This window comes from Fukomys damarensis, unplaced genomic scaffold (genome assembly GCF_012274545.1).
Source record: "Fukomys damarensis isolate Sample0158 unplaced genomic scaffold, DMR_v1.0_HiC HiC_scaffold_30, whole genome shotgun sequence".
Taxonomy (NCBI): domain Eukaryota; kingdom Metazoa; phylum Chordata; class Mammalia; order Rodentia; family Bathyergidae; genus Fukomys; species Fukomys damarensis.
Window position 1 is genome coordinate 63,380,367 of NW_022900942.1, and position 14,255 is coordinate 63,394,621.

Here is a 14,255-nt window from a genome sequence, read left to right on the forward strand (position 1 = left end):
AAAAAAAAAAATCCAATAAAGTTACCAAGGAATGGCAGTGCCTAGCAGCAGAAGTTGGTTCAGTTCTGAATTTATATGAAGACTCTTAACTGACACATTAACAAAGATTTTTAATGCAACTTTAGAGGCACAGAAAATAGTCCAGTGCCCTGGACCATATCAGCCAAGCGGGATATCTGAGTGCGGAGGTGATGCTACAGATTCCTTTTGTTTTTTGCAGAATGACTAAAAATTCTGTGTCACTGAGAGAAGAATAGTGGGGGACAGGGAACTCCATCCAGGGGAGGTTGACAGCAGCATCAGTGACACAGAAGTAGTTGCTGAAAAGGAAGGGAGGGAGGCTGGGGCAAAACTCCAGAGAGATGAACAAGTTATGTTTGGAAATATTGCTATCCGTACACCTCATGAATACATGATTCCTAATGAAACTTGTGACTAGTGTCACTCAACACACCCACACACAAATCCACTTTCAGAACACGTCCAATATAAATAAATTGAACTTGCCGAGTGCAATGGCACACTCCTGTAATCCCAGCACTCGGGAGGCTGAGGCAGGAGGATCTCTGTGAGTTCGAGACCAGCCTGGGCTACATAGTGAGTTCCAGGTCAGTCTCAACTACATAGTGACACCCTGTCTAAAACAAACAAACAAACAAACTGAACTCAAATTTCAAATGCTGGACATTGGTAGACTGAAAAATCATAAAGCCTTTGACCATATGTTTCCTGCATTCAACACATAAACATGTAACTATTAATATTTTGCCTCCACATGTGCCCACCTGTTTATGTCATTTTGTTTATGTCCTAAGTCAATTAAGCATTCAAATTTATTTGGGGTCAGACAGAGAAGGTAACTAAGAAAAACACACGAGTATTAAAAATAACTTGTAGCAAAACACAGGAAAAAGGATTTAAGATATTTAACTTGTAAAATGCACCTGTCCTGTGATTCCACAGTGACGGCAAGGACATCATTAAGTTCCTGGCTGTGCTTTTGGCTTTATGTGCAGCCACCCTTACTTCCACTTCTGTTAATGTACACGAGTGAGACAGCCTACACCGCTGCTGACACATCTGAGGGAGGAGTGCTTACACATTCAGCTTTCCTTTTCCTTAAAAATTAAGTTAAGCCAGGTGTGGCAGCACAGTCCTACAATCCCACCACTCTGGGAGGCTGAGGCAGGAGGAATGCTAGCTCCAGCCTATCCCAGGCAACTCAGAGACCTAGTAAGACCCTGTCTCAAACTAAGTCCTGAGTTCATATCCAGTATCAGAAAAAAAATTAAGGTTGAAAATAAACTACAGCAGCACTGGATTATTTCATGGACCAGCTGAATTACTTTCCTTTAATTTCAGAATAGCAATTTTTTGGGGGGCTACCAGGATTGAACTTGGGTCCTTGCCTTGTGAGGCAGGGAGCAGAACCACTGAGCTAAATCCCTGGCCCCAGAATAGTAATGTCTAAAGAAACTGATGCTTCGACTTCCAGTAGGTTGAACTGCAAAGAATGTGAAGAGATAAGGAGCACTTGTTTCCAGGTAATTGTCAGAAGGACAAGAGAACACCGTCTTCCTTCCTTATCAGACAAGCACAGAAGCTGAGCTGGGTTTGTCTGCTGTTCTCCACAGGTGTCCTTGCTGTGGACCCCCTCTGGGCTTCTGCTCCTTTGTCTCTGTCCTCTGAAGTAGATCCCCCAGTGGGGGATCAGGTTGCTCAAGCAGGTTCTCTTGCAGTGCCAGATCCTTTCCTGAAAAGAAGAGCCTGACTTTCTCCAGACCAAGCAGGTGGTCACACCCCTGGAAGGTTCCACGTAGACTCGCCTCTGTCATGCAGGATTTCTCTGCTGAGCGAAAACACCATGGAAGGGAAGGAAGTGGAACACAACCTTCTGAGACACTTTGTTCTTGAGGCCATCAAAGGAGTCTGCAGCCTGAAAGAACCTCCTGCAACAAGGAGCAGTAAAAATCCAGGTAAAACTCAGAAACAATAAAAAGGGGCGCAGAGATTCTTGGTAGAGCTGAGATTATAGAATAAAGCAGCTTTGCCTTTGGACTAAAAGGCTGAGACTTTGGCACAGGTCATTTCATGTTCAGTGTGCTCACCACCCAGTGGTATGGAAATAATGGGAGGGAGTTAAGGAAAACATCAGGGAAGGGACACCGTGAGAGTTTCCAAGTAACTACCTCATGGGCCAGCCAACCTGCGCAGTGAAATGAAATAAAACAAGAGGAGGAGATCTCTGTATACACCGCAGGGAGCTGAACACAGATAACTCAGGGAGCTGAGCTAGCGACTGTAACCCTACAGCTTATTTGAACTCCACCTCCCTCTGCATTTCTCAGATGCCAGCTGATGTCCCCCAAAAGGTCGGCATCCAGGGAGTGCCCCTGTGACAGTCTGTGGTCTGAGAACATGGTCTGTAAAGTATGCTTTCACTGTCTACACGATGCGCTCAGGACACAGTACACACGGCAGAAAACCTTCCTGCCCACTTCGGTACTCGTGTTTCTGAAGTACAAGCTTGGAGGAAACCTGGCCCATGTCACAGTTTGTGATCTCCTGAGAAATCAAAGATCAGAGGCCAGTAGCAAGCAGCTGCAATGGAATGTGGCCGATACCATAGCTGAGAAGTTCGGGGGCCACTGTTAGAACAGAAAGAACAGGAGAGAACAAAGCAGTGGCAGCAACCCACACTCCTGGTAGAGCCTTTTCAAGTCCTAAAGCCGGAACATTTCAGTCAAAGTGAGAATTTAAAAGAAAGGAAAAAAGTTCACTTCTTTATACACAGTGCACCAACCCCTCCTCATCTGATTCTATTTTTTCATAGCTGTTACCCTTCCCTAACATTCTAAAAAGGCCTACATTATGCTTCCTCTCTCATTCTAGTTTTTTTTTTGTTTTTTTTTTTTGGTACCGGGTATTGAACTCGGGTCCTTGCGCTTGCGAGGCAGGCCACTGCACCGCTGAGCTAAATCCCCGGCCCCATGCTTCCTCTCCTCCTAATGACAGCTCCAAAGCTCTGCAAGGGAATGCCTTATAGTTTTGGTTGCTCTTCTTATTCAGGGATGAATGCAAAGCTCCTAGCACAGCACATGGCACGAAATATCTGTTCAGTAAATCTTGAACAGATATGAATAATGAATAAAGGAAGGAATGAATTGGTAATGGCTATTGTCTGATAGTCGGCATCTTCGGAATCTGAAATACATAAGGGAAAAAAGATTTGGCAAACATGACCTAAATTCAAAAGAACACATTTCTACCTTTAACTTCTATCTTGATCCTACTAATCTCTAACTCATAAATTACCAAAACATGCATATCTTGGTTCTGGATGCGGACTATAAGAGAAACAACTGAACAGTACTAGGTTTTTCTCCATTAATTCAAGTATCCACAGAGAAGCACATTATATAAATGTAGCTCTGTGACAAAAGCTGCAACCTCTGCTCCCGGACCTCAGTCCTGGATCAAGGCAAACCATACTCACACAGTGGAAGCTGCCGGTACCTGAGCTCCCACCAGCACTGACCACTGGCAGAGCCAGGGTTACCCTAATTCTGCAGTGGAAAACGTGGTTTAGAATGTATTTTTCATATACAGGGTCCTAAAAGTATGGTTTTCAGTTAAACTATTTGGTTTATAGAAAACAGGTCAAAATGGTCCTAGGAACACTTACGCTGGAAGCCACCAATATCACGCAGCAGAATTTCAATGGGGAGAAGCTGTTCAATGTCCAAGACCCTTCAGTGCACACCTATACCCTGGGAACACAACGTCTTTGGAAGTTGGTACTGCCAGTGTCTGAACTGCACTAACTGTGCACTTGCAGGTTCTAGGGAGCAATTCAACACACTATGTACTCAATCTCTCTGCCCAAAAGGGATCCCTGAAATAATAAAGACAAAAGGAAAGCATTTTGCTTTTTACTCTATGATGTTGCAAACCTAAATGACAAAAATCTGACACATGGAGCAGGTAATGAACACTACAAAGCCCACATAACCCAGATAAGACCCCAGACCTCTCCCATGTGAACAACCAGTGGCATTTCTTAATCAGCCAGTGACATGTTCTCATTCTGCTCTGTGCATGTTTTTAGGTTCCAAGCCCTTCCACTACAGAGAGCAAGGGAGCAGAGACAACAGACACGATGACGAGGGGGAAGATGGGAGCAACCAGGAAACAGTGCATTCCACCTGTGCAGTCAGCTCCGAGCGCCCGCAGTGCAGCCGGTTCCTCTGCCCAGGTGGAGGAGACCCAGCCTCTTCCCAGCAGGTCTCCCCATTTTTTCCACATCCCATCTCACCTTAGCAAATAAGCACTCTAACCAGAGCAAATTAAAATTCACACGTTGGGTGTTGTTTTGGATGCACTGTATCGTTCGTTCCATGAGGATGTCTTCTCATCAACACAGTTAAACCTTCCTTGGGGAGAGAGGCATGACTTTGATTTTCTCCGTCATCTCCTCGCAGCAGATGGCACCGAGTCAGCCCCAGCCCCTGGTCCCTGAAGGTGCAGCACACAGCAGTGTTTCCTGCAATGAACCTTGAAATGCATCCTGCCAGCGCAAACAGACCACAGTGCTCCAGAAATACTAGGTCTCATTAAACCCTCCAGGGAAGTGCTGTCACCATCGCTAGATGATGAAGGGACATGAAACAATAAGATCTAAGGACTTGTAGCAGGAGAAGAAAATGTTCTGTGACGGACAAATCATTTGTAAAGTCTCAACTTGGTACCACTTTGACACAAAAAGATGGCCGACACGGTAGCTCTTCGAGATAAAATATACTGTTAATAATAAAAGACCACGTTTTTATTTCTCACCATGGGCCTTGTTTTGACTAGATACTTTACACAAGTTGGCTCATTTAATCCTTTCAAAAACTTTGAAACAGAAGTTTAATCCTTATTTGTCAAAGGAAAAAACTGAGCACAGTAGAACTGACTTATCCAGAGTCATTTCGCTCTGGATCAGGGTAGCAGAGTCAGGACTGGGGAAGGGGGAAGCACTGCCTACCTGAAACAACCTGAACCCCAGGAATTATGGGTGGGGTACGAGCAGCCAACCAGCTGGGAGCAGATAAACCCTTAATAGACACCTCAAATTTTATCATTTCCTAAACTCGGGTTTAATACTTTCCAAGTTGCTTAGGACATATGTTTAATATCATCTTAAAAATCAACATAACCAAAATGTAGCTCTGTTCCAAAAACCAATTCCCTGTCTCCCTTATATGGTCCAGCAATGTTGCTATTCCCCACATCCCCATACTCCAAATCTCCACTCAGCCCATCTCTAATAATTAATTACCAAGCATCAAAAAGCAGCTGCTACCCACTGAAAAAAAAAACAAACAAACAAGAAAAACACTGTGCCAGCAACTGGGCTCAGACCTATGAGCAAGGCAACAACACAGATAGTAATTTACCACTTAAAGGGGCTTAAACTGTAAGAGTGCTCACATACGTAAATTATAAGGTAAATGATCCAGATAAATACAAATGGAATTCACAGGAGAGTTTGCTCTTGGCTAGAGTAGTCATAAAATGCTTCATGTGAGAGGTGAGAGTTGCCTGGGCTTTAAAAGAACATTTTTAAAGACATCCTTGTTCAGAGTAAAAGAGTCAAACTAGGCCGAGGGGCAGGAAAGGAGAGGCAATCCCTGACAGTCCGTGGCTTGGTCTTTAGGAGAATCCATTGTGAACAGTCCTCAAAGGAAATTTAAATACAGGAAAAGAAACAAAGATGGCAGAGTGGTCACACAGCACAGTCCCAGCTCATGGTGGTGGTCTCTGTGAAACAGGACTTTTAAAAAAAGGAAAAATAAATTTCTCTAGCTTTAGCAATTCCCTCTCAGACTTCCCCTGCCCGAAGGCTGTTGTTCTTTGCTCAATTACAAATAAAATTAGTAACTTTATCCCTATTAATAAGATTCCACAACCTCCTGTTCTCCTAGGAACCCTATTTTTTACCCAACCAAGGCCACCAAGATATGCTAGGTTACAAAATTGTCACAGCTTGACTGACTGACTTCCTTTGTTCTGCTCCTGTCCACATGTTTCACACCATTAGGAAGACCAACCCCAGCCTGCAACCTGTACAAAACTAGAACCCTTCCTTTGTTCTGGGCTCAGCCTCTGTACATGAGTCTGCTGAGCTAGTATACACCTAAATAAATCCTCCTGTTTCACCCACTGGTCTCTTCCATCTCTTAAATTCTGCAACAGCTGTGTAGAAAATTGATGGGAAGGACTCAGGAAGAAACAGGGCTCAGTGAGGACAGACAGCTGTACCCCTAGTGATCCACTGGAAGGTCAACCAGGCCAAGCACATGCTGGGTGCAGGGGGAGGCAGGGGCAACAGCAGATGTGATCCCTGGAAGTCTCCTGCAAGTCTCAAGGACAAACTTAAAGGAGATGACAGTTGCTTAGAAAAGTAATCCATCCTTCCTTTCCCTTATTTTCTTCTTTCTTCCCTCCTTGCCTCCCTCTCTTCCTTCCTTTCTCGAATCCAGTACTGGGATTGAACTCAGGGACTGTAAGTGAGCTTTACTCTTTATTTTAAGACAGAGTCTGGTTAAGTCGCTGAATTGCCTAGGCTGGGCTCGAACCTGTGATCCTCTTGCTTAGCCTCCCAGAGCGCTGGGATTATAGGCAGGCACCACCATGGGCGGCATAGTGTAGTAAATGGTGACACGGTTTAATCAGAGGAAGAAGACCATGGAAGCGAGAAGTCCATTAAAATGCTTGCCTGTATTCTAGGCATGTCATGGTAAGGACCTGAAGGCCAGCGGCAGCGGCCACAGCAGGAGAATTCACACAACACAACAACTTGAGGCACTACACTAATGAGCAGAAAATTAAGACGAAGAGAAGGTTTGTATTTTGCCCAAATTGGGAATGTAATCAAATGCTTTGTAAAATAAACATGGATATGAAAGTCTCACAGCATTCAATATGAAAGTAAATAATGGTTTATGATAAATGAAAGGATATCTTCATTCTTTATCACTGAATATGCATTATCCTTTCATATCTCATAAACCAGGGATTGGTTCAACAAGATATCTATACCATAAAGGGATAGAAAACTACATCTATTTTAAAACTTAAACATAATCTTTTCACAGGTGAAAAGACAGGCTACCAACTGAGTGAAGGTCACTGAAACTGGCAAATAACAGTGAAAGAAAACCTCTAACATACAGAGTCCACCAAAAAATGTGTAAACACTTCAGGAAAAGAAAAATTTGTATAAATATTTTAATACTAAATTTATTAAGACATTATGAGAGTAATACGAGTTACCTCTGGCCTCTACAGTTACAGCAGGTACTCAAAGTGGTGACCATGAAATTCTAGACATTTATTATTTTTCTTTTCCTGAAGTGTGTATACATTTATTTGGTGGACTCTGTACAAGTAAAACAAATAAATCTGTTTAAATAAAAAGCAGTAAGCCTATAGATAATTTTTATGAATAATACACAGAAACCAGAATATGAATAGAGGGGGAAAATGGCCAACATTACTAGCAGTAAGGGGACAGCAATCAAAACTATGATGAGATGTCGTGTTGCATCCACAAGATTGGCAAAACAAAATGTACCGCCAAGTGTTGGCAAGGATGTAGAACCAAAGGAGCTCTTACGGAGTGCTGGTGGTAATACAAACAGGAGCAATGTTTTTGGTAGTTCGGCATCACCCGCTCGTGTGCAGGCACAAATCCCACCCTCAAAGGGTCTAGGCCTTAATTATGACACAGTTAACAATGGAACCCCATGTCGTGGTGAAAATGAGCGGGCAGGGTCTGCACACCAACAGAATTCTGGGTAATTAAAGTAAGGTAAAGAAGAGAAAGGGCTATTCCTACTTCTAAATTGTCCAAAAACACCAAAACACTGGTCTTGCTTAGGTGTGCGTTCGGGTACAGCAAAGTGTGCACAAGTGCACGAGCAGGGCAGATGTGCAATTTGGTGCGCGGGGCGCCTGTTAGCTGAGTCAGCGCACTGAAGTACTGGCTTCATATGCAAGGGCCCATTTCACAACTGGAGGAGGGCGGGGTACATAGGTGCTTGTTATAATTTTTTGGTGTCACTGAAATATTTCACAAAAAAAATTTATTAGTCATGAAGAGCTGAGAACAGCGTGTGACACAGGTATAGGAGAAATTGTTAAACAGCAACTTTTTCTCAATTTTTTTTCCCATTTCTACCTCCCTACCACTTGCTCTCACCAATTGAAGTCTCGGTTCGCTACAACAGCTCCCGGAGCCTCTCTCTGCCCCGATCTAGAGTTAGACTCACCTACTCCTGCCAGTCTGAAAAGCCACTTCCTTCTTCATGCCACTGCCTATGTAAAATCCTCAAGTGGCTCCCATAAGTTCTAAACATTCTGTGCTGCTCAACCAAACCCACCTCCAGTTCTGACAACTTCTCCCGGACCAGAACCTTGCTAAACTCACTTGTATCTCCACACCTGTGTAAATCATTCCCTCCGCCTACTTAGTTCTTAGCAACCCATGAAGGTCCAGCCTAAGCCTTTCCCTTTAGGAAGCATTCTACAACAACCTCATTCTCTGTGGAGCCCTACTCTTCCAGAAAAAGAAAATAGTCCAAAATAAGTATGATTTGCCATATTATTTGAGCTCTTACTCTGCAACATGTCACTATTAATTATTCCCCATCTTAATTTTACCCTTTTGATTACATTTTAAGATGCTCATAGATTCGAGCCATGTCTCACACTCCATGTTCTCCAGTGTTGAGCACCCAAGAGAAGTTGTATCTTTTGTTCGCTAAACTTAGTCTATTTCCACACCAAGTATCAGACAGCTATCGCCGCCTGGATCCCTTAAGATTCTTGCCATCAAAGCAGAATATTTTAAAATATCCTTAGAAGATATGTAAGTCTCAAGGAAATATTTTATACATCATTTATAAAAACGTGGACCAGGTCCACAGTGCACCTCACAGGCAATTTCGAGCTGAAAGGGGCACGTGCAACCTAAATTTTGGTGCAAGTGGCAGATTAGCATGTCCACGGAGCTGACCTGTCTCTCCTCACACCTTCCAAGCAGAGCATCACATAGAACATATCCAGGCCTGGTCAGAAAGCAGTGTAACAAAAATCATGGGCATCCCTGGAAGGCTGGGATTCTGAATGAGCTGAAACGTTAGATCCCAGGACCCCTGTTAAACAGAGCACTACATTGAAAGTCAATGCCTATGCAGAAATCGGCCATAAGCAAGATGTCCACTGTAGCGTCTTCACTCTCTTCCACTCCCACAGCCTCTCAACCCCAGCATCGATCCTTTCAGTCCTCAGTAAGCTTCAGCTTCCTTCCATCTGTGAACTTCACAGTAGCCAGTGTCTCTGTTAACCCTCAACCTCCAGAAAGTCACCTAGAAATGCACAGGCACATGAACAGAAAACGAAATGCAAAACCAAGTAAACATATGCATTGGATTCAGTGAAGAGTGTTGGCTCAGGAAGGTGAGATGTAGGAATGCAGCTTCTGCTAAGCCTTGAATAGCAGGATAAAATACTGATGTGCTTATCAGCATGTGGGGGTCATCTCTGTGTCTACAAGGTACTATTTAAGTAAGCCTGAAGCCAGAAAATGCAAGGTTTGAGACTGCAAGGAGGACCATGCAAAAGCCAGTGCACAACGCCACCCCAAGAGTTAGGGTCCACTCAACACGGCTGGAACACAGACTCCCACTCACTCATTTTCTCGCTCTTAGATTCACCCCTCCACGGTTTCCTGACCACCGCTGAAGTCCTGCGCCTGTGAGGCATCCATGCTCCTGGGTGAACACGCTCTATTTAGTTCCTGAATTCACAGAATACACGGATCGGTGCGGAAGGCAGTCACACAGACCATTACAAAACAATGCATCCCTTTTTACTCCGAAAGGACCATGAAAAAAGTATAAAGTGCTAAAACTGCATTCAGCTAGAGAGCTGCACTAATTAAATGACTTCGCAGTCGAGGTTTGGGAAAGAAGAAACAATACAAGAAATGGTGCTCTGGGGAGTAGGGGAAAGACTTCCTATCCTGCTTCATAGAAGAGATGGAATCAAGTCAGCCTCGTGCAAACTGCAAGGCGAGGGCCCAAAGGGCAAACTTCCAATGTGTTTCAGCTTGAAGATGTCCCCTCAGCCCCTCCCAGCTCTAAGCGGGAAGGCGCCCCTTCCTTTACAGAACAAGGTTACCCGCCTTCTGGGTTAATGTCTAGGGCAGGAGCTCTGAAGGCAGTGAACGTGGGGCCGACTTCCTATCAAAGACCAGGTGTCTGCCAAGCCTGAGAGGAGCTCAAAGGCCATTCCGCTCTGGAACTGCAGCACATGCTTCCTGAAGGAACCTAGGGATCTCGCTCGACAGGGAAAACTCTGGTCCAGAAACAGGCTTCACATGGCCTTTCCACTGAGATTGAAAGCAAGAAAGAAAGGGGCTCCGGAGCAGGTACAATCATGAGTCTAACGCGAGAGTCATGCCGTCCTTCAGCCCACACTCACAAACACCATCAGCAGCAGAATTAACAGGGAGTCACTCTAGCAGATGTTTTCCAATTAGCCCAAACTGTGTCACAGAGGAAGGCAGCCGAGCTGGAAATGTGCCCGGAGAGACCCTCCCACGAGCTGCCGGGGGAGCCCTTTCAATGCCTCTGAACCCTGGTGGCGCAGAGCACAGCTCCGTCTCCTAACTTCAGGGAGAGCGCCACTCCACTGAATAGAGGAAGCCGGCAGGACAGCACCCAGTACGCTCGCCCTGGAGTCGCTTCTTACAAATCTGACAAAGAAACAAAAGCACCACTGAGAGAAGATGGAGAAGCTGTCGGTGACAACAGATGCACACCCTGGAGGAGATCCAGAAGTGGGAGCCCTGATCTGGGCTAGAAACTACAGATGAGAAGATCGCTCCCAGGATGCTGACTCTCCTCTTCACTAAATGGGCCTCCTGTGTGTGAATGGGTTTCCTAAATGTGAGGCCAACCTCACCCAGGAATCATGAACTTTCACAGGAAGTAAGCCATCACTTCCACAGGAGGCAGGAAATAATAAACACCAGCCAGGAAAATAACGAGTCAAAAAAGGATGAAAACACCTCCAGTCTTCCATCCAACAGACATCTGGCCCCTCCCACTTACCACAGCAAAGGACACAGCACTGTCTTTGAATCTGGATCTAGGCAGCACCAACTTCTGGGAGAACAGAGCAGGGAGCAGAGAATCACAAAGGCTGCCACTCCCCCTCTTCACACCCATTTTTCTTGTTCTTGACTCCATGCTTTGCTCTGTACGTCTGTGCCTCAGCAAGTACATACGGTAAAGCAAATCAGATCTAGGTTCGAAAAAAAGGAACTGGTACCTGGTATTTCACACAATCGATCATCTGTGGGTATTGCACAGATTGAAGTGAATGTCACAAGACGACTTCTAAAATCATTTGTAGTAAATTATTTTAGACCTTCCTAGGAACAACATGTTGGGCCATTCCTGACGGGCTGTGCATCTAGGGAAAGTCACCTTCATCGAAAGTCTGGGAATCAAGACTACAAATTCTCCATGAATGAAAAAGAGAACATCTTTTGGTATGGTGGGACACTGTAATTTTTCTTTTCTTAGACAATAAAGAACTGCAATCACTTAGAATCTTCTAAATATGAAAGAGCACAAAACACGGGGCACTTGTGAACCTCCAAAGGTGTCTGTAACACAAAGATTTTGTAGAATGCTAGCAAAGGGCCCTCAGTGATAGAGTTCTTTTTAAAATAAAAATGGACAGAAAGACCAGCGTACCACAGGAAATAAAGATGGGAGGTGGAGACTGAGCTTTTCAAGAATCCTTTTAGCCTTCCTGACTTAACGGCATTCTTTTACGAGGGGAAAAATCAATTACCAAAAGAAAAAGAAGAAAGAAATGAAGAAACTTATAACTACATTGTTTTCTTAAATGAAGGAAAGAGAGGTAAGTGTGATTTTTGTAGAGATGAAATCTTCATAAAAGTCTTCTGGCTGAATGTTTCCTAAGAGGAAGGCAATTTCCCCTCCTCTAATAAAGGACGGGTCACCTAATAGAAGTGATTGAGAAAGTGAGGTAACACTGAGCTCTGACTAACCAAAGACATTTCACTACAGAAACACACAGGAGGAAGCATTGTAAAATTCACTCTGAATGTAAAATAGTATGCAAAATCACAATGTTGAATTCTGTTTCCAAAAGACTTGCTATTAAAGCAATGCCTCTGAACCCTCAGTGGGTACAACTGGTACTTGTCTCAATTAAGCTGTAGGTGAAGCTACCACAGCTACCTGCCCTTAAATGAGTTTGTAAAACAAGTTTATGGTTTCCCACTTTCAATTTTAAATTAATCTAGATGGCTATATGGAACAAAGACACACCCATCCAATAGAAAATCAAAGCACATGCAGTTTCTATTCCTAAATTTGATTGACGGACCAGGGATTTAGCTCAGTGGTTCCACCACCTGCCTTGCAAGCACAAGGACCTGAGTTCGATCCCCGGTACCGAAAAACAAAACAAAAAAAAACTAAATTTGATTGAATGGGACACTTATGCTTAGACAGATTTGGAAAGCAGAAAATAACAGTTTTTGGATTATCTCTACATAATATTTTGGAAGGAAGATCTTGTTTCCACTTACTTTGACTAATCACTAATATAATTTGTTGACTTTTTAGTTTTTCCAGAACAAAATTCATTTTGAGAGAGAAATTAAAAATGTTAAAAGAAAAAACCCCTCCACAGGGACCAGGCACAGTGGCACATGCCTATAATCCCAGCACTCAGAAGACAGAGGTGGCCAGTGAGTTTCAGGTCAGTCCCCACCAGACAGTAAGCTCAAAGCAAGCCTGAAGTACACAGGGAGACCCCCGTCTCCTAAAATCCCCAAGCAAGCAAAAAATTCTCCACAGGGAAAGCTAACAAACATATCCTTCCCCCAAGGCACAATTACTTGACTACATTTGAAGAGCTGTGTCAGAAGAATCACTTCATAATTTTTTAAAGTATCTGTTAACTAGATTGTGGCAATATTTAAATTGTCTATAAATTTTGAGATGAAATACTTTATTTGGCAAACTAACCTTAGAATAAAAATATATAGAAAAATGGATAATCATAATTTTTAATCTTCCATTTACATTTAAAAATTTTTTTCTCATAAAAAGTGACTAATATTTTATCTTTAAACAAACGGGTTTTATTTTCTTTCTTCCTTTTTTTTTAAAAATTGTACCGGGGATCAAACTCGGAACCCTGTGCTTGGAAAGGCAGGCAGCAGAATGGCTGAGCTAAATCCCTGGCCCTAAACAAACCAGTTTTTTAAAAAATAAAGTCATCGAATTTTAGAGCGCGAGCTAGGAATATTTCAAAATAGTCATTTCTCTTTAGCAATTTTAAATTTCTTTAAATCCAAGAAAATCGAGGCCAAAGCTGCTGACACCAGATTTTTATCAAGTTTGTTTCATGCCAAAGTACAAATTTTCTGAGCCGAAGATTTCTTTTGTAACCCCGACCTACAAATTTCATACATGTTTGTTCCACAGATACTGACTATTCCTGTATACACTGATTTTCCTTTTTGTTGTTGTTGTTGCTGTTGTGTACCGGGGATCGAACTCGGTACCTTGCACTTGCGAGGCAGGTGTAGCAACCACTGAGCTAAATCCCCGGCTCCTGATTTTCCTTTTTTAATACTTGACTGAAGTAAACTTCATTCTTTTGACATCAGATAAATCAGTGTATGTGTAACATTTCTTGCCTCTAGGGCATTTCCACTCTGGTTGGAATAAAACGTACTGCTATGCATGTGAAACCGATCTAGGTATGCCAACAGAAATTGTGCCATAAATAACAGTGAAAAGGCTGTTCCTTTTAGAACAGCTCCTTCCTGGTTAAAAAAAAAAACTAATAATAATAATAATTTGCAAGATGTTTGCCTGAAGACCTAAAATCGCTTTCCTAGTTCTGAGCATTCTCCTGCCAGGGTGGAACCATACACACGTCAGGTTGAAGCTTCGCCACTTTCTACGAAGCCGTTCAAGAACACCACAGGAGCTACAGATCTGCCTTCCATCCTTACTTTTATTATCCTCTTTGCATCCTCATTGTGACTCCGTAACTTCTCGTGCCACACCGGAGGCGAGGATCCTCCACAACCGCGCCCGTCTCCCGGGGTCTCCGCCACTGGCAGGGGTCCCGTCCCCCCACATCCA